We start from the raw sequence: 22,474 nt of genomic DNA on the forward strand, positions 1-22,474 counted from the left end.
AGGATTGGCTTTTGGAGCAGCCTAAACTAAGGTTGTAAGCAGGAGAAGCTGAGAGCTCTTCCCAAGATGTACAAAACTCAGAGAAACTAAAGCAATAAAGTAACTTAATTTACGTGTAGATAAAAAGGGTCTGGGAGATGGCATTGTTCTGTCAGAGCTGGCAATTTAAAATAGCAGCGAAATACAAAAAATGTGCACAGAAGAAAAAGAAAAACGTTCATCCAGATGTTGGTCTATGTTTAAAGCCCAGAGAGGTGCAGTCTGGTCTTAGGCTTCTTCAGTGCCCTGGTATATTAGTCTGTTCTCACTCTGCTATAAGGACAAACCCAGAATGAGTAATTTATAAAGTAAAGAGGTTTAGTTAAGTTCAGCATGGCTGGGTAGGTCTCAGGAAACTTAGGATCTTGACAGAAGGGGAAGCAAACACGTCCTTCTTCACATGGCTGCAGCAAGAAGTGAAGAGCAAAAAGGGGGAAAGCCCCTTATAAAACCATCAGATCTTGTGAGAACTCATTCACCATCCTAAGAGCAGCATGAGGGAACCGCCCACATGATTAAATTACCTCCCACCAGGTACCACCCCCAACACATGGGAATTACAATTCAAAATGAGATTTTGGGTTGGGACACAGCCAAATCATATCACCTGGCTTCTTCCACTCCCCAACTAGTTTCACCAGATCTTTTCTCTCTACAGGTGCCCCTTTCTCTGACTGCGGTCTAGAAGGGATGAATATGGTCCTGTCCTTATTATTTCAAGAACAATAGATTTGCATCAGACTCATGTGCTTCCGAGAGTTGATGTTGAACTACTCTTGTGCTATAGCTTATATCCTCTTGGCCACATTTTTACAGACACCAGTGTTGTGATACTGTCACTGCCAGCACCTTGCATCAGGTGCAGCACTTATCTCTTGCTTCTCTGTTGTCATCTCTGAAGATGTCTTCTGCAAACTACTCAGCCATTCTGCAGCAGGTGCAATCTTTAAAGTGCAAGGTCGTGTACACCTTCTGGACCAACATGACCCATGGTACAAGAGAGCCAATGGTTCATCTCTCCTCTCATTTGTCCTTCTGGTGGGCAATTTTGAGGCGTATTCTGTGCAGTTTCTCAGAGTGTCCCCTGAGAACTGAGTCTCATTTGCTCACAGCATTGTTTAGATTAACACACCTTCTTGGTTTTACTTTTTCCTGCATGTACGCCCTTGTGTCTAACCCAGTTTTCTGGGAAACCCTACGCTGCTTGGGTCCACATTTCCCTATTTCTCCCTTCCTAATGGCTCCTCACATACTCCTGGACCAATTTTTCTGACAGCAACATGTTCTTCATCTTTCCTTAGAATGAACAAAGGGGTAAAGGTTTAAAAATGAGAATCTTGCTGCTGACTAACTGCTCTGAAGGCATTAACCATGTGTAAAGTTATAAACAAATGTTTATAACCAACTTGTTGAATACTTGTTGACATACTTGTTGACTTTGTTAAATTTTTAAAAACTTAAAGAACATACTTGCTGAATTTTTGAGAACTCTAAGTCTTCCTCAAAATTGGTCCTTCATTAATTTCCACTTTTCTTTGGATTGTACAGTATTTACAACTATGGCTATACATTTTTGGGGGGTGATTATTGATTCAGAAAAAATGCTTATTAATATTTATGGCACTTAGGTAGGCACTATTAAAAATACAGAGTGACTAAAATGCAGTTGCTAAAATTTAAGGATAATCTATTGATGAAATAGGAAAAGCTTTACAAATAACCAATGCAAGTGCAATACAAAGTATGGTCAGTATAATAAATAAAGTGTTTACATGATGTTATGGTGACGAGAGACGCCCATCTGGTCAGAAGCGTAGACTGCACACTGTTTTCCAGTTGGCTAATGAAGGATGCGCCTCTTGGGCTGTGCTGAGACTAGCAAGGGCAATTGGCCAGTTTTTTGTCACAATGACAAAAATGTTTGTATTTGGTTGGCTAAGATATTTTGAAGAAACATTTTTCAATTTAATTCTTGAGAACATTTTGATGGCTCTCGACATCTCAAGCTCCAAAGACATTTCAACAAGTTTCAGTGCTGTGTCAACAAATAGTATATTTCTCCTCTCCAAGGTTGAGCTTTTAAGAGTTATGGGGTCTACTTTTCCTGAGGTCGTGAAGTCCTAACACATGTACTTTTGAAGCATGATGACTCTTTATGCCTCCTGGGTATTTCTGCTTCTTTATGAGACTTTCATTGCCATTCATGTGAAGGTGACAGTTTGAATGCCCTAGAAAGAACAAAACATAAAAGTAATGATTACATAATTCATGTCATTCCCAATTAACTATGTTTTATTTTCTAAGAGCTGCAGATGTTATATTACTCATAAAAGTCTGTTCATATATTATTTATGCCGCACGAATAAATGTTTGTTAGCTTGAAACATGTAAGCAAATTCTCTGTGTTTCTTTAAATTAAAAAAGCAGGTATGAGGGCGTATTAACTGTGTGCTTTTGATTTTCTGTATTCTTAAGTCTTGACATCCAGGGCCTTGCTCCTGCCTCACGGGGTTCACTAATTCTTAGAGACAGTAAGTGAACAACTCTCCTGCTAGCAGACCTTTCAAATGCAAATCAACCAACTCAGAGCCACAAACCCCAACCACTTCCTTATCAGGTGCTCAAATGCCAGTCTCTCCACCTGCCCAAATCTCCCCAGGTATCAGACAAGGAGGGACAAGACCTGTGCTTGATACCATTTTTATAAGATAAGCACGTACATGTTTCACAATAAGTCTAAGAAAAACTTGGAAAGAACTCTGAACAGCAGTGACCTCAGGGCAAAGGATTAGAGAACAGATTTTTGAGTTCTTCCTTTCATAGGATTTTTTTTTGTGAGAATATAGTACGTTATTACATTTTTCCACTTCAAATTTTGAAAAGTATAAAAAGAACTGGTGAAATTAGCTTACTTAAGCACATATTTCATAGCTTTGTAAATATTTTTATAAACCCTCCAGAGTTTCAGTCTCCTTTCTAGAATAAAATGAATAAAATTAAAATGAAATCTTCTTGTAGTTACACTTGCAAAATTGATAAATGGCATGAATTTGGCGAGAGGAAGAGTGTATTTATTATGGTACCAAGTTGGGAAGAAGGAAGAACATGGAATTCTACCATTCTCTAACATTGAGAAAAATGAGAAAATAAGAATACAGCCAGGATCATGATTCAAATAATTTAGTGAGAGCCTTAAACAAAATTAAGAAGTGACCAAAATGAAGAAACAGAATGAAAAAGTGCCCAAACTGAGTTAAACATTTGGATATGTTTTTAGTGTTTATTTTTAAGTATTCAAGTGGTATTATCTTTCTTTCTTTCTTTTTTTTTTTTTTTTTTTTTTTTTTGAGGTAGAATCTCTCACTCTGTTGCCCAGGCTGGAATGCAGTGGCTCAATCTTGGCTCACTGCAACTTTCGCCTCCTGGGTTCAAGTACTCTCCTGCCTCAGCCTTCCAAGTAGCTGGGAATACAGGCACCCACCACACCACACTTGGCTATTTTTTTTTTTTTCTGTATTTTAGTAGAGATGGGGTTTCATCATGTTAACCAGGCTGGGCTCGAACTCCTGAGCTCAGGCAATCCACCCACCTTGGCCCCCAAAGTGCTAGGATTACAGGTGTGAGCCACCGCACTCAGCCTCAAGTGGTATTGTCTTTCAACCTCTCAACTTCCTGCTGTGGCTGCATGTGACTGTATGTGAAATGGGATGAGACCTCCTAAAAATGTGAGGCCCGAGCCCTGCCCCTCATCCTCCCCATGGCAGGCACTGATGGACGAGCCTCACTAATTCCTCTATCGTTGAGAAACACCTAGTGGAAGCAGTGAGTTCACTGTATCATGCATGTGCTTAGAAAATGTCCAGTATTCGTTTCCATATTTCTTATGATAATGAGGCAAATTTTATCTCACTTTCATGAAGTAATACATTTAAAATGAAACTAAATGAAATAAAACATTCTTACATTCTTATCTGTTGGGGGAAGCTATGAGCAAAACCCAGGAAACTGCAGATTTTTCTTTCACAGATAAGCCACTGATAACAACATTTCTTGTGTGGGTTCAAGGCAGTGCAGTGAGGATGAGATGAATGCAAAAAGTATTTTCACTTTTTGAAACATTTGCCTATGCTGTGTATGTGTCTCTAGCATAATGTCTACTAAATTGACATGCACCTAATAAACGACTACTGATTGAAAAGATAAATGAACACACGAAGCAATTTTAGAGAAGAAGGGATCATTTTGTTAGCTATCCACGAGGACTGAAAATTCATGTGGAAGTAGATTATTAAAATATTATTTTAAGTACTATGTACTTGTAGGGAATTCCTTATAACTATTGGTGATCAAAGAAAGCTGCTTTAATGATCAGGACAGGCAAACAGATCAGCATGGCTGTAGGACGGTTCTTTATTTTGCAACATTAAATGGTTCTGTTTCTCTCATTACTTACTGGGAACCCAAATGTGATCACATATATCCATGCGCTAGATAAAATATGCGGTGACCTGTGGTATCTGAAACTGGCTTTTTTCAGCTGTGATCGTATAGTCATTACTATAGTTGTGAAACTGGCTTCCTTCAATCAAACTTAATGGGAAAATCTAATTACCACTCATAATAGAACATTATTCCCTTAACAAAGATATTCACCTTGAGGCTTTGATCTAAAAATATTTAAGTATTTAATTTTTAATGCAATTCTCTTAACATTTAAAAATAATCTATAACATGCCAGGTGTTACAGATTTCTGAAACAATGAAAGACAGGCCTGACCTTGTGAAGCCTGGGGTTTAGTAGGTAACACAGGGCTATATATACTATCACAATACAAAATGTGAACAAAACAATATGAACTCACAGAGGTGGTGATGATACAGGAATTCAGAAAAATTAGGCAGATAGTGAGGGTACAGGAGTCCTTGGTAAGGTTTTCCTTCTAATGAAAAGCAGCCCCCAAATTATTTTCTTTTCTAACAATGAGCAGCCTGTAAAATCAAGCTGCAGACGTAGAAAGCAAGCTGGAAGCTTGCACAGGTGAATGCCAGGAGCTGTGCCAATAGGAAATGACTACCTGGGACTAAGTATGTTCAAAATGGCGGCTGCATGTTCCCTTCTTTTACCAGCCACGTGTACAGTAAGGAACAGGCAAGATGGCACCAGCCTAGTGGAAAGCACATTTGCATAATAAGATTAGAGTGGGGTGGTCAGCCTTCCCTGTGTGCTATGTAAACGTCACACCTGGTCCAACCAATCTGTGGGCCCTAGTAAATCAGACACCGCCTCACCAAGCCTGCCTATAAAATCTGATGCAATATGCCACAGGCTGGTTGGCTGTTGCTTTTGGGAGCCCCTCTCTCTGACATGGGAGAGAGCTGTTCTCGTTTCTCTTTCTTTTAGCTATTAAACCTCCCCTCCTAAAGTCCCTCCCACTGTGTGTTCGTGTTTTTAATCTTCTTGGTTCGTCAGACGACGAACCTTAGGTATTTACCCTAGACAATGATGCAGCTTCAGTGAGGTCACTAAAAAGGAGAAATTTTAGTTTGAACTTATTTATTTATTTACTTATTTAGCTCCCATCTGTTTTGTAGTTCACTGGATAAAAAGGAAAGGAGATGAATTAGTGAATAAATAAATGTCCTGCCCCAAAGAGACAGCAAGGGCAAAGGCAGAGAGGGATTAAAACCCATGGTATTGCAGCACACTCACTGTGCAGTAGCTAGAAATAGAATACAAATCATGCATTGTTCTTCAATGTCAAATTACTGAAAGCCATATGGTATCTATTTGGCTTGTTTAAACTGCACTTTCAAATACAAGAAACAAAACAAAATGTATTCCAACTTACTGGCTTCTTTCTAAAGGAGAAACCTGCTCTTTCTAATCTCCTTGTCTAGAAAAAAGAGACAGGTTTGCATCAGCAACTATTCTGTTGGTGTAATATGCATGTCCAAAAATAGCACCAAAGCAAATAGTTTGAATCCTCAATTTTGTTAAATAGCTGGATATTTTGTTCCAAAATAAATCTAAGTAAATATCGAAAAACAAATCTCACTTTCATGAAGTAATAAATTTTAAATGAAATTAAATGAAAACATTCTTATCTGTTGGGGAAAGCTATGAGCAAAACCCAGATTTTATAAAGAAACTGCAGATTTTATATGGTATACTTTAGAACTATGAATGATGATCTGTGGGGTACCCAGGCAGGTGTAGAAACAGATGTTGCCCAACACAAGGTCTCTGGGTCTGTTTCTTCCAATCTCCACCCACCATCACTCTGGCTTGACTCCTTCATCATCAGCCTTTGTGTTCTACACATGATTGAGCCTTTATTTTTTTTTTTCCATTTGCCTTACTACAAATAAATATATAATCTAATTTCCCATTAAGCTCATATTTTAAAAAAAAAATCAAATAAGGGTATTCAGGCAGTTTAGAAAGAAAGGAATGAAATGAAAAAGGAACTTCTCTCCTTCCTCTGCACGTTTCTTTCCCTCAGAGGTAAGTGGTGTCAATTCCTTGTGATTGCTTCTAGGAAGTGAATGTGTAATTATGCCATATCTGACTGGGGTCAATGTTGGGAATTCTGTTTTGCAATACAATGCTCAATATCACTAAAATTTTCCAATTTATTTGTAGAGTGCAACATACTTTTTTGGGGTAGTTTTAAGTTCCTCTGTTTTTGGTTATTTTTCATTTTCAAATTTTAATATTGTGTTTTCTCCTTTTGGTGACTAGTTTTGTTAGCAAGTTATAGTTACTATTCTTCCCTTAGTTGCTTATTTTCAATCTATTTACCCACTTTCTGTTTCCTAATTAAGTTCACTTTTATCTTTATTATTTTCTTCCTTTTTTAGGTTTATTTTGTTATTTTCTAACTTTTGGTCTTGAGTAGCTAAATTCCTTTTACTTTTACTCTTTCCTGCTAGTTATATAGATATGCAAGCCTATGTATTTTTCTTTGCTTTTTATTTCTAATATTTAGTGTTTTAATTATAATAATTTCTAAATACTCTGCAATTATAATTTTGATTATTTCTTTGATCTTAGACATTTGTGGGAAAAAGATTACAAATTTCAGGGTTGTTGTAGTTTTGTCCCTGATTTTGATTATTATTTTTTACATTTTCTGTGTGTTTGTGTGTGTGCATCAAGAATGTAGTCTGTATTATTTCTTCTTTTCCCCTAATGTATAGCCAATCACTTTATAAGTGATTAAATTGAAGTATATTCTATAAGACTACAGAATTTAATATATTATTACTTTAGCTTCAATTATTTTGTTCAGAATTTCAATTTTTTTTTCTCATCTATTTTTTCCTAGCATTCCTTGAAATTTATGGTTTTGTCATTTTTTTTGCTATGTCATTTATTGCTATCTTATCATTTTGGTAAATGTCTGTTATAAATATTTCATCTTTATGTGTTTAAACTCTTTTAGACCCTTCCTTTAATTCAAACTTCTCTGACATTAGTATCATACCTTCTAATTTGTATTAATATTTGGTGTGGATTTGTTTAAGCTTTGAAAGTTTTACCTTTTCAGAATTTCTCTATATTATCCATACTTTATACAATATGCTGCTTTTTTATGCCATTTGTGACAATTTTTTATTCATTTTAATTTATATCTTGACCTGCTTGAGAGCAGAGTTATATTTAGACTTAGTTCTGTAATCCTGGCATCTTTTCTGTTTTCAGTACTATATGTTCAATTGAACTAGCTTTTAAATCTGCAAACTAATATTCATTTTTTTTTTTTTTTCATTTGGACTCTTCCGCTTGTGGTACTGGCAGTGCTGTTTGAACAAAGTATTTTGCTACTTTACTTTTACTCCTTTTTACTTATACCTTTTTCACTATTTACTTTTTGCTATGTACTTATTTACTAGTTAGCTGGTCTAAGGTATAGGACAACAAGACAAGAAATTGATTTGGCTCCTTAATTCAAACACATTTTATAGAGGTTTCTATAAATGTGCTTAAGCCAACGAATTTATCTCACAACTACAAAACCACTGTAAGTTTGGGCAAATCTATCATGAAAATAACAGTTTCTGTAGGGGGGGAAATTAAATTTGTTTTAGAAAACACTGAGATATTCTAAAAAATGCTGCACCCCTAGCATGAGTTGGCACAACTCAAAAGCAGTAGCTAAGAATGATAAGTTTATATTACTGCTTATAAGTTTATGGGTCAGCTGGATGGTTCTTATGATCTCACCTGGGCTCTCTCACACATACCGACATATGTCACAGAATCTGTGATTTGCCGTGGGTCAGGTATGCAGCTCTGCTAAACTCGGGTGTCTCTCTCCATGTTTGGGAGACAGGTGGCTGTAGCTGGTCCAGGCTGGCCTCCCCTGGGATGGTGTACTCTGCTCTTCGTGTGCTCCCATCCATCTTCTAGAACTTGTTCCCAAGATGCTGGCAGGACTCCAACAAAAAGGGAGCAGAAGTGCCAGTCCCTTGAGACCCAGGACAAGCTGGGTTCCTTGACACCCCGGCTCAAATTTTTATTGGCCTCACCAAGTCCAAAGGTCAGCCCAGATTCAAAGGTGGCGAAACACACGCCACCACCCTCTGTGGGGAGGAGTTAGTTTTACAGTCACGTTGTCAAGACCACAGAGACCTGAGGAATTGAAACCCTTTGGCAATGGGCACTCCACATGCTACTGCTCAGAATTAGAACCTTTTGTCTTCGTGCTACCCTTTCCCCGACTCATGCAGCCCAGGCGTTGTCAGGGCCTGGAGCATTTTTCGTTAACAGGAAGACTATTTTATCACTTAAAAAAGATGGAATGAAGTCTGCTGTGTGACAATTCATTTGGGGGCTTTTACTAATGTGCTGTTCTGTGACATATGTCAGTATGTTCACTTTGAAGTTTCAAGATGGTCTCCACCCTAGGATAATTGAAAATGTTTACATAGCAGTTTATGAACTTTGCCAAAGACTATACTTTTCAAACTAAAGCCACCCTAGGATAATTGAAAATGTTTACATAGAAATTTATGAACTTTGCAAAAGACTATACTTTTGAAACTAAAGACAAAAGTGTTGGAGGAAATTTATATTTATTCACATTTGTATTTTATATTAGTGTCGATAAAACACTAATACATTTCAGAAAGATGGATTTTATATATAGCTGTTCATTGATTTTATAGCTGTTCATGATTAATTTATATCTCTGAGATTTGTGATATATAAACACAGTTCAATGATTCCACAACAGTTATGTTTATATTAATTTTCCTCGATCATACTGTAAGCACACTCCAATTAAATGAATCTAGCTGTAAGAAACATAACACCTAGGAATAAAGTCTCTCCAAATACATTGCCTAAATTTGGCAGGCTTACTTCAGAAACATAGTCTTGTTTTAAAACAAATCTGTGATTGGCTCTTTTGAACTTGTCGAAACTACCAATGACATGAAATCATGGTGTTTCACAAAGATGTTATTAAATAAAATTGCTAGAGATCAAAATTCAAGATGAAAAATAAATCCAGGACGTATGTCTCAATCATTTGCTTTGTTTTGCAGCAAACCGTTCACACATAAAGTGAAATGGAGAATTTTAGCAATTCTTAAGTATTTAAACAGTGCTGCTTGATTGAATTTTAGTAAGTCTTGAGATATTTATTGAGATAATTATTACATATAATAAAAATGAGGAAAAAATTACTTGCTTCAATGACACATTTCCTTTGTGGTCAATATCTATTAGGTGATATTATGCAATGGAAATTTTGAAACAATTATTGTGTCCCAAATGATTGAAACTGAGTTTACATGATTAGCTAATGGATCATATTTATTATAATCTACTTCAGTCAATGGTCTCTAAGGACAAGAATTAATATAGGAATGCCATTAGCTACTTATAAATGAAAATTTTTACTTTATTCTTAATGACAGTTGGCTACTAGCTAAAGACAAAATAAATTAAGTAAACACAGTAGAGGAAAACTAGAATCTATAGAAACTGTAGTCTAGACAAATTGCAGTTATGTAACTTCAAAACTGCATAACAATGTTTTAGTTAACAACAGCATATATGATGGTGGTCTCATAAGATCAAAATGGAGCTTAAAACTTCCTATTGTCTAATGACATCCTAACCATCACAATGTCACAGCACAGTGAATTACTTATGTCGTTTGTGGTGATGCTGGTGTAAACAAAGCTACTGTGCTGTCAGTCATATAAAAGCACAGCACATACAATTGTATACAGTATGTAGAAATGTATAATAATAAAAAATATGTTACTGATTTATGTATTTACTACAGTGTAATTTTTTTTTTTTTTTTTTGAGACAGAGTCTTCCCCTGTCTCTCAGGTTAAAGAGCAGTGGCACCATCTTGGTTTACTGCAATCTCCGCCTCCCAGGTTCAAGTGATTCTTCTGCCTCAAACCTCCTGAGTATCTGGGATTACAGGCATGTGCCGCCATGCCTGGCTAATTTTTGCATTTTTAATAAAGACAGGTTTCACCATTTTGGTCAAGCTGGTCTCAAACTCCTGACCTCGTGATCCACCCACCTCAGCTTCCTAAAGTGCTGGGATTACAGGTGTGAGCCACTGCAACTGGCCATTATACTTTTTATTGTTAGAGCATGCTCCTTTGACTTATTAAAAAAAAAATTGTAAAACATCTTCAGGCAAGTTCTTCAGGAAATATCCAGAAGTAGACATAGTTACCATAGAATATGACAGCTCCATGCGTGTTATTGCCCCTGAATATTTTCCAGTGTGTAGGTGGGAAACAGTGATATTGATGATCCTGACCCTGTGTAGGTCTAGGCAAATGTATTGTTTATGTAGTAGTTTTCAACAACATAAAAATAAACATAAATAGGATTTTTTTCAAAAAACATGGATATAAGGAAAATATTTTTATACAATTGCATGCTGTGTTTGTGTTTTAAGCAAAGTTATTTTTAAAAGAGTTGAATAGTTTTAAGAATTAAAAAATTTTAATGTATAATAAGCTTAGGGTATTACTGAAGTAAGAAAAATATTTTTAATAAATTTAGTGTGGCGTAAGTGTATAGCGTGTATAAAATCTATCGTGTACAGTAATGTCCTAGGCCTTCACATTCACTCACCACTGCCTCACTGACTCAGCCAGAGCAACTTCCCATCCTGCAAGCTCCATTCATGGTAAGTGCTCTCTATAAGAATACCATTTCTTATCTTTTGAACCGGATTTCTACTGTGTGCTTTCTAGGTTTATTTATGTTTAGATATCTCTGTGTTATACTTGCCTGCAGTATTGAGTACAGTAACATGTGCTGGTTTACAACCCAAGAGCAATAGATTATGTCATATAGGCTAGGTGTGTAGTAGGCTATACCACATAGGTTTGTGTAGTGCATTCTATGATGTTTGCACGCAATGATGAAATCACCAAACAATACATTTCTCAGCCTATAGTAGTAGGCTATACCACATAGGTTTGTGTAGTGCATTCTATGGTGTTTGCACGCAATGATGAAATCACCAAACAATACATTTCTCAGAATGCATCACCGTCTTTCAGTGACGTGTGACTTTGGTTTTATAAATGATATCTATTTTATAATTAATATTTTGAATTGTGTTTTCTGATAGTATCTCACTTAATCAACACAGCAACCCATTAGTCAGTTCAGGCAAGTTTTACTAAATAACTGTATAGACTTGTGAATTTATATGACTTGGCCAAGTTCAGAGCCAGTCTGTAGTAGACTTATTTTACCTGTGCCAAAGCCCCTCTTTTCTCTACCAAGTACTACATTTGGCCTCATCTGTGTGCACTTCTGGAAGAGCTTAGCCATTATCAGGGATGATGGAGGTAGAGGAAGAAACTTAAAGAACATAGCATAGAACAATTTCCAGCCTTGAAAATGGCAATAGAAAGAACTCAGTTTCCAATCACCTCTTTCCAGCAAATGGACCTGATCTCTGTTTAATGGACGTAATCAAAAAAAAAAAAAAAAAAAAGTTAAGCACATGGACTTCAAATCCTATGTAAAACTTTACCCAGGCAATGTTAAGCCTGCATTTTATTTTACATAAAATAAGAACTATTTAATTATATTAGTAATGTTATTAATTATGAAAAATTTTATTCTGTTATGTTTTATGGGTATATTACATTATTGTTCAGCAAATATGTGTTCACCACTCCCCTCCATGACTTCCATAGGAGTGCACTTTTTTGCCCCACTAATTTTGGGCTCAATCATGTGACTTTCTTTTGCCCATGGAACATAATCCAAAGTGACAATGTGCCAACTCCAAGCCTACACTACAAAAGTCAACATGTGTCCCTATGTCCTTCTTGTGCTGCAGCCATCCATCACAAAGAGAAGATCATGTCTCACAGAGCTGCCAGTTCAAGGAAAAGGACCAGGCATTGGGCCCAACCTGCAGCTTAGAGCCCAGACTAGCCACATTTAGTTTAGGTCAGCTGAATCTCAGCAATGTGCAGTGAAATCGTTGGTAATAAGGCTGAAAAGATAGTGTGCAGAAAGCTAAGAATACCAGATTAAGTTATTCACAATCACTCTATTTTAGGTGAATGAGAGCTACTACAAGTCTTTGAGCATACATTTTGCCAAGATTATTCTGGCAACAACGTGTAGGGCATAGGGCCAAGACTTCAAATGAAGTCTACTTCTATAGCTCCAAGAGAAGAAGTAAAACATGACTTTAGTTTGATGCTAGGAATTTCAGCATGCATGAGGGAATATGAAGAATAAATGGGCTTTGGGAAGAACTCAGGCTTGGAAATTGAGAGCATGATGGCCTAACACCCAGTGGAAATCATGAACCTGAATCTCTTGAGAATATGATTGTCACCTAGTTCATGAGTCTCCCATTAGAACAATCACATAGTAAATATTCTGCAGCTGTTTTCTGTTGTCTTTACTTTGGTATCTTTTGATAAGAATCTTCAAGTGAGGCTTTCAGTTCATTGTTGTGTCTCTGTAGTTGAATGACCTTCTTAAGAATTAACTGCCATTAAGCATCAAGTGAATTATTGACTCACCTTGTTCAAGAGTGAAAGCAAATCTGATAAATGTGCTATTGAATTGTTATAAATTGTTTTTAATTTATCTAAGAACATATCATACTTATTTGTAGGATTTCATGGTTTGGCTTACTAATATTCAGTTCTTCATTATGAAAAGCTAGCTAATTAATGGAAATATACTGTGCCTTTAATGTATCTCTCAAGATTCATGTACTAAAGACTTAATCCCCCATGGCAACAGTGTTTGGAGGTGAGGCCTAACAAGAGGTGATTTGGTCGTGAGGGCTCTGCTCTTATGAATGGATTGATGTCATTACTGCGGGAGTAAATTGGTTTAAAAAGCAAGTTTGGCCACATCTCTCTCTTGCTTTTATACTCTTTTGCCCTTCTGCCTTCTGCCAAGGAATGATGTAGCATGAAGCCTCTCACAAGATGCTGGCACCATGCTCTTGGACTTTTCAGCCTCCAGAACCATGAGCCAAATAAACAATTTTTTATAAATTACTCAGTCTCAATTATTCTGTTATAGCAACACAAAATAAACTAAGATAAGATATTTATCAGTGCTAAGAACAAACCAAATGATCAGACTAATATAACTCAATGATTGAGAACCTAGGGCAGTAGTTTCCCATTCTAGCCACATGTTGCAATCATCTGGATATGTTTTTAAAATCTTCATGTCAGGGCTTTACCCTAGAACCAAAAAAATTATTATTTTTAAATAGCTTGCTAGGTAATTTTGTTATGCAGCCAAGGTTGAGCTTGGGCATATATGTTCTATCCAATTTTTAAAAGCCAAATAATCTGGATAGTTTACCTATACAAAATACCCCTGTGAAGAGCATTATTCCCCATAGCCTAGTTTTTATAATCAGGCAAAAAAACAAATTCTATATATAATTCTATATAAAATTGGATATATATGCTATATATAATTCAATTATATAATTGAATATATAATATATATAATTCTATGTATAATTGAATTATGAAAAGCTAATCAATGGAAATATACTATAGTTTTAATGTGTCAAGATTCACATATTGGAAACTTACTCCCCCATGGCAACAGTGCTTGGAGGTGGAGCCTAAGAAGAGGTGATTTGGTCATGAGGGCCCTGCTGTTATCAATTCAATATATAATTGAATTATAAATAAAATTATATGTATATAATTTATTTTTTGCCTGACTATAAAACTATGCTTTTTCTTTAAAAAAAGTTACTTTTTTTGAAAACCAGTTACCTGGAGGCCCTCAGAGCACAATTTCCACCCAATAATTGTGGTTTTGTCCACCTCCCCCAATTTTTTCCACTGGGTTAATCTCATTATATATATTATATATGTAGATATAAATATGTCTATCTACCTATATAGATAGATACCTGTTATATCTGTCTGTATAATACAATTCTCTATATAATTGTATTATAGAGAATATAATTATAGATATAAATTATAATTATATTCTAGATAATTATCTAGATATCATCTAGAATTATATAGATAGATAATTATGTCTATCTATATACAGACAGATATAACAGATATATATAGGCAGATAGATATATTTATATCTACATATATAATATATATATAATGAGATAAACCCAACACAAAAAATGGAAAAAATGTGAGGAGATGGTCAAAACCATAATTATTGGGTGGAAATTGTGCTCTGAGGGCCTCAAGGTAACTGGTTTTCCAAAAAAGTAACTTTTTTAAAGAAAAATAATTTTATAGATGCCAACATAGCTGGCTGGATTATTGAGATTTTTAAATAATCCTCTTTAAAGTCATTTTGGAGACCTGTCCAGTATATAACAGCATTGTAGCAATAAAAGTGACATTTTATAATGATTAAAAAAAAATACCAGGGCCAGGCACAGTGGCTCATGCCTGTAATTCCAGCCCTTTGGGAGGCCGAGGCAGGCAGATCGCTTGAGTTCAGGAATTAAAGATTAGCTTGGGCAACACGGTAAAACCTTGTCTCCACAAAAGAAAAAAATACAAAAATTAGCGGGTGTGGTGGTGCACACCGTAGTGCCAGCTACTGGTGGAGCTGAGGCAGAAGATAGCTTGAACCTGGGAGGTTGCAGTGAGCTGCGATCGCACCACTGCACTCCAGGGTGGGTGACAATGTGAGTCCTTGTCTCAAAAAACAAAAAAAAGCCAAGATATAATTTATCTACTTTCTTCTTCTTACAGTTTTTTTATTTTTTTTATTTTTATTATTTATTTATTTTTTTTTTTTGAGACGGAGTTTCGCTCTTGTTACCCAGGCTGGAGTGCAATGGCGCGATCTCGGCTCACCGCAACCTCCGCCTCCTGGGTTCAGGCAATTCTCCTGCCTCAGCCTCCTGAGTAGCTGGGATTACAGGCACGCACCACCATGCCCAGCTAATTTTTTGTATTTTTAGTAGAGACGGGGTTTCACCGTGTTGACCAGGATGGTCTCGATCTCTTGACCTCGTGATCCACCCGCCTCAGCCTCCCAAAGTGCTGGGATTACAGGTTTGAGCCACCGCGCCCGGCCTTTTTATTGTACTCAAATATACAGATTGTGAAATTTATCATCTTAGCTATTTTCAAAGTGTACGGTTCAGGGGCAGTAAGTACATTCATGTTGTTGTGCTACTATTACCACTGTCGCTCCACAGAACTCTTTTTCTCTGGACGAAACAGAAATCCTGTGCCCATCAAACAACAATCTCCCATTCCCCCCACCCCAGTCTCTAGCAACCACTATTCTACTTTCTGTCTGTGTGAATTTGACAACTCTGAGTACCTCATATAAGTGAAATTACATGGACGTATTTGTCTTTCTGTGACTGGCTTATTTCATGTAACTTAAAGTCTTCAAGATTTATCCATGTTGCGGCATGTGTAAGAATTTCCTACTTTAAGGCTGAATAATATTTCATTGGATGTATACACTACATTTTGTTTATACATTCATTCATCAATAGACATTTCAATTACTTCTACCTTTTGGCTATTGTGAGTAATGTTGCTATCAACTTTGGTGTACAATATGTGTTTGAGACTCTGTTTTCAATTCTTTTTGGTATATATCAAGAAGTGGAATTGCTGAATCACATACCTACTTTTTACTTTTGTGGAACTGCCATGCTGTTTTCCATAGTGGCTGCACCATTTTATACTCTGATGACTGCTACACAAGAGTTCCAATTTCTCCACATTCTCAACAGAACTGATTTTCTCTACTCTTTAAAAATAATAACCACTCTAATGGGTGTGAGAAAATATCTCATCGTGGTTTTTATTGAACATCTTTTCATGTCATATAGGTCATTTGTATATCTTCTTTGAAGAAATATCTATTTAAATTCTTTGCCCACTTTTTAATTGGGTTTTCAAATTTGTTGTTGTTGAGTTGTAGGAGTTCTTTACATATTTTGTGTATTAACCCTTTGTTAGACACATGATTTGCAAATCTTTTCTCCCATTCTCTGGGTTGCCTTCTCACTCTATTATTTGTGTCCTTTGATAAAAAGTTTTTAATTTTGAAAAAATTCCTTTTTTTGCCTGTGTTTTTGGTATCATACCTGTGAAACCACTGACAAATAGTCCATTTACTTTTAACAAATTCTGACTTATAAGACAAAAAGGATGATTTGCAATGCAAAACAATTAGATTTTCTCATTCAAAACACAGGATATTAAAAATAAATAAAATTAGAGCTAGCAAACTCTGGAACTTTATTGAAACTTTAACTTTTGAAAAAAATATTACATTTTATTTGTTTAGTTAATTACTTTGCCTGAAGTTTCTAATTCACATTTAGTTCATGGATGCTTTCAAACGAAAATAATATGAGAACTCTTTTGAAGGCTACATCTATGTGTTATGTGTTTTTGTTTTGCCAAACCGCCTAGTAGAGGTAATAGCAAAGAGCAGCTACTCAATATACCCTTAAAATAATGTTAACCCAGGTGGGACTATTTGATAGTATTTACACCGTATATTCATTTTATAGTTGAACAAATTGATATATTGGGAGGCAAAATAATCTAAGTGATTAATACTGAGTATAAAACAGATGCTTTGCTTGCACATAGAACAAAAATGGATGGGTTTAGACATTTAGATGGGCTGTCCAAACTATTGGGACAATGGATACCTGAGGGATGCAGGTGTGCAGATCATGTTGTGCTTTAATTGTGAGCAGGCGGCACAAGGGGGACACGAAGATAAATGTCTGGTCCCCAAGAAAATTTACTCTAGAATTTTGCCCTCAATCCTGTAAGTGGCCCTAAAAACTCTCATCTTGTCCCTTGGGGATTCCCACAACTCACATATCTCCCACTTATTAGCAAAGTATATTGACAAATGCTGAGAAACCATCTGTGTAAATTGCCATCTTGGCTGACCAGACATCTTACTTTTTTTTCTTTTCCCCAAGACAGAGTCTTGCTCTGTTAGCCAGGCTGGAGTGCAGTGGCGCAATCTCGACTCACTACAACCTCTGCCTCCTGGGTTTAAGCAATTCTCCTGTTTCAGCCTCCCAAGTATCTGGGATTACAGGTGAGTGCCACCATACCCAGCTAAGTTTTGTATTTTTAGTAGAGACGGGGTTTCACCATGTTGGCCAGGTTGGTCTCGAACTCCTGACCTCATGATCTGCCCACCTCGGCCTCCCAAAGTGCTGGGATTACCGACATGAGCCACTGTGCCTGGCCAGCATCTTACTTTTAAACTCATTTTTAAAATAAAATTTATAGTATTTTAGGCCTTAAGGGGCCTTTCAAGGCATTAGTTTCATATGCCTTTCTTTTCAAATGAAGAAAAAGGGGCTGAAGGAGGCAGTGACTTGATACAAATAAACTGCCAGTAAGTGGTGTAGTCCAGATCTTAAAGGGACTCCCAGATCCACAGGCTTTTACTGTTATCCCTCTGCATTCATGGGAGATTGGCTCCAGGATCCCCAGTGTTGCCAAAATCTGAGGATACCTTAGTTCCTTAAACATAATGGCAGAGTATTTGCATTTAATCTATGCACATCCTCCTTTATACTTTAATCGCTAGATTACTTACGATAGCTAATAAAGTGTAAATGCTATGTAAGTAGTTGTTATACTGTATTTTTAAAGCAGTATTGTTTATTGTATTCTTTAAAATTTTTTTTGAATATTTTTTCATAGATGGTTGGTTGAATTAATAAATGTGGAACCCACTGATAGAGAGGGCCAACTTTATATTATCAGAAATGTCACCAGAGGCAGAAACAAAAAAGGGACTATAGATATGCATTCCAGGACTTGAGTTTTCTCTTTGTGGTCCAGAAGCTTGCTCACCCTCACCCATCCACAAAGCCAGAAAATCTTTGGTTTCTAACACTTTGACTCTCCTAATCCTACTAACAAAGCCCTGGGGATCCTAAACATGGACTTCCTTACTCCAGCCCCAGGATCCCTTTAGCTGAATCCATTGCCACCAGAAATGGGATGGCTGAACTCTTTCCCAATTTTCTCCACTCTCAGCTACCTTTGATGAAAGGAGCTTCATTCGGTAAAGATTAGGATTGCTTGCTACTCAGGGTATTCCTGTTTCATTATTCACAAAAAATTGTACTGACAATTTTCTAAAATACTCAAATTTATCTGACCTTACAAAGAACATCCACTGGAAAATTATCAGACATTTGTGACAGTCATTTTGAGTTGAATTAAATTTTTGATGTGCTGTGAAATTGGGTCAGTGCATTAGAATTACATTTTAATAGTTATGAATGCACTAATAAAATGTTGTTCTTCCATGCAAATTGGCAACACTCCCAGGCTTAAGAAAGCTTTGAAGAAATGGATTTCAAAATTCCTGATTAACAAATATGTACAAGAAGTCAGAAAAGACAAATCAAGAATTTTCTAATAATATACACAATACATTCTAGATTTATCTTACTATTATGATCTTACATGGGTTTCATTTGCAATGAAAAAGACAACATTGTTCAATGCTTTGAGTAAAAAGCAGGAAATTTATAAAAGGAGAAGCTGATCTTTCTTCTTAGAGTTTGTGATTCCAGTTCCAGTGAAGTCATTGTACATAGTCAGCTGTTTTCTGAGTCGCTTAACAGAGTAAAAATAGGACAAAGCGATGGAAGTTGTGGGGACTCAGATTTCCACTGTATGTTACAAAGAACTTCTTAACAACACACTGCCTTGTGAGGGAAAAGATTGCATCTCATGCAGAATGTTTAAGCAGAAGTTGGACAACTATCTTTCAGAGATATTATAGAAGAATGGTATAGCTAGTCTTTTGACTTCCCTGGGCCACATTGGAAAAAGAATTGTCTTGGACCACACATAAAATACATTAACACTAATGTTAGCCCATAAAATACACTAACACCAGCACATAAAATACACTAATGCTAGCACAAAACACACTAACACTAATGCTAGCTGATGAGCTAAAAAAAAAAAAAAAAAATGCAAGGCTGGTTCAACATACGCAAGTCTATAAACGTAATTCACCACATAAACAGAACCAAAGATATGAACAGACACTTTACAAAAGAAGACATACGTGAGGCCAACAAACATATGAAAAAATGCTCATCATCACTTGTCATAACAGAAATGCAAATCAAAACTACATTGAGATACCATCTCACGCCGGTAAGAATGGCGAACATTAAAAAATCTGGAGACAGCAGATGCTGGAGAGGATGTGGAGAAGTAGGAACACTTTTCCACTGTTGGTGGGAGTGTAAATTAGTTCAACCATTGTGGAAGACAGTGTGGCGATTCCTCAAGGACATAGAAATAGAAATTCCATTTGACCCAGCAATCCCATTACTGGGTATATATCCAAAGGATTACAAATCGTTCTACTATAAGGACACCTGTACACGAATGTTCATTGCAGCACTGTTTACAATAGCAAGGACCTGGAACCAACCCAAATGCCCATCGACGATAGACTGGATAGGGAAAATGTGGCCCATATACACCATGGAATATTATGCAGCCATCAAAAACGATGAGTTTGGGTCCTTTGTGGGGACATGGATGAACCTGGAAACCATCATTCTCAGCAAACTGACAGAGGAGCAGAAGATCAAACACCGCATGTTCTCACTCATAGGCGGGTGTTGAACGATGAGAGCACATGGACACAGGGAGGGGAGCACTACACACTGGGGTCAGTTGGGGGGAAATAGGGGAGGGACGGTGGGGGGTGGGGAGCTGGGGAGGGACAGCAGGGGGAGAAATGCCAGATGTAGGTGATGGGGAGGAAGGCAGCAAATCACACTGCCACGTGTGTCCCTATGCAACAATTTTGCATGTTCTTCACATGTACCCCAAAACCTAAAATGCAATAAAATAAATAAATGGGGAAAAAAATAATAATAATAATAATAAAAAATGCAAAAAAAAGAAAACTCAAAATGTTTTAAGAAAGTTTATGAATTTGTGTTTGACCACATTCAAAGTCATCCTGGGCCACATGCAGCCTCTGGGCCCAGGACAGGTTGGACAAGCTTCTTATAGAAGATACTTCATAATGTTGCATGAGAAGTATACTAGATGACGTTCAAGATCCTTTTGAATTTTAAAAGTGGGCTAGCGTAATCTAAAAAATAGAGCCAAAAGTTACGCAGTTTCCCTGGTTGAATCACTGTTAAATAGCAAGTCTTAGAGATGAATTTTCACTTAGCCGAATTTTTAAGTTAGGAGTATTAAACTTACCTTTCTGGAACTCACATTAGAGGGTAAGGGAGAGACAGCTTTGGATGCAAAAATAACTCAAGTGGGGCTGGAGGAACGTGACAGGTTATACAAATGTAAACACCTTGCAGGGCCAGCAGCTCCTCTGAAGCCAGGCACAAGACAGGAGTATAGTGGAAGTTGAGGGCCAGCTTCAGGTGTTCAAAATCATAAAGGATTTTTAAATTTTCTTTCTTATCAAATCATTGCCATCAACCCTAATCCTTTACATTAGGAACACACAGGAAATAAACAAGAGAACTCCGGGACAAATGGCCAAGACCACACAAGAAATATTTGTTGGGGTCCAGCCATCGCCCATCCCCAGTGAATGTTAGCACAGTGGAGTGTAGAGTTTTCTTCAATATCTAAAAGCTTACACAAGGCAAAAGTGAAAGTTTGCCTTGGTACCCTTCCGTTTTATCACATCCAAGGTTCACATCGTGTCTCTTTTCCACAATCCTCTTCCTTACCCCTTCCCCTTAGTTCTTCCCTGGAATACCTGACTTTACCAGTGACTCACATGCAGGACCTATTCTTCTGCTCATCTGAATCAAAATTTATCTAAGTTATTCCTCATCCCTCTCGACCCTCTACATATGTTGTAGAGTGAATTAATGGCAAGATTTAAAGACAAACAGAAACATACTCTATGTGTCTCACCTTAAAAAGGACCTCTCAGTCAGTTGGGTGCAGCGTTCTGGGAAGTCTTCACATGCCTTCTCCACCGCAGAGAGCTCCTTGCTCTTTAGAAGAGGAGACCACTCTCCCGGGTCAGGAAAGATCCTTCTCCTACAGCTGGAAAATGGACAGGAAGCAGCTTGGAGCTGACTTTCTCTGTGCCACCTGCCAAGGGCTCCCCAGTAGCATCACTAGAATCCAGCACCCAGATGTGGCCCTTGTTGAAGTCACAGTTTTTTTCCATCTCCACTTTGAAAATATAGAAAATGACCAAGATGAAAATACAAGTGGCAGTCATTAAGGAAAAGATAACAAAAGTGGCCAAAGCAAGCATGAAATCCACAATGAAAATAATCAGTTTTGCCAACATGTTTGCATTTCTCTTCGTTCACAGAATGTATTTATTTCAAAAGTCGCAAGGCACCCACCATGCAATTATGTCTTTGTAAAATGTGGGCAGAAATATGGACATTTCTAAACATGCTGAAGAGTGTTGTAATTCTTCCAAGTATCTACCAGGAAGGCTTGTATAATGCAACTTTTGATTTCCCAACTGGTTCAAAATAGTGGCTAAAGGTAAAGTATGGAATATTGCTTCATTGCAGGGACTTCAATGGGGAGAAGCCCAAGGATTTATTTTGTTCCATAACTGTGTAATTACTGGTTCACTTGGATTTTAATTTCCATAGGGTAAAGACACACTAATGTGCATTTATAGCTTGAAAGGCTATAATGGAAATCTGATGTTTATTGGAAAATTAAAATGTGCCAGTCCAGTGTGAAAGGAAAGTAAAGCCGTTTTCAAACATGCAAAACTTCAGAAAGCTTATTTCTCATGCATGTTTTTTTTAAAAGTTACTAAAGAATATAATTTAATAAAATATTTTGTTTGGCTGAAAGAGAAATACTTGGCATGTAAGAAACTGCAAATTTAGCCAATAGAGTAATGAATTTAAATCCCAGAATCATAGCTCAGCAACAG

General features: G+C 36.8%; 1 long non-coding RNA gene across 1 annotated transcript; it reads right to left on the reverse strand.

Annotated features, from left to right (window-relative positions):
• Window positions 1-1,700: 1,700 nt before the first annotated feature.
• LOC116562918 lies at window positions 1,701-21,956 on the reverse strand. The gene is made up of 2 exons (XR_004274134.1): window positions 21,475-21,956; window positions 1,701-2,267 (listed from the first exon to the last, which is right to left on the reverse strand). It is a non-coding gene; the product is annotated as an uncharacterized LOC116562918 (long non-coding RNA).
• Between the last annotated feature and the right edge of the window lie 518 nt (window positions 21,957-22,474).

The sequence above is a fragment of the Sapajus apella genome, unplaced genomic scaffold, assembly GCF_009761245.1.
Source record: "Sapajus apella isolate SASKATOON/1434 unplaced genomic scaffold, GSC_monkey_1.0 scaffold33, whole genome shotgun sequence".
NCBI classification, from domain to species: Eukaryota; Metazoa; Chordata; class Mammalia; order Primates; family Cebidae; genus Sapajus; species Sapajus apella.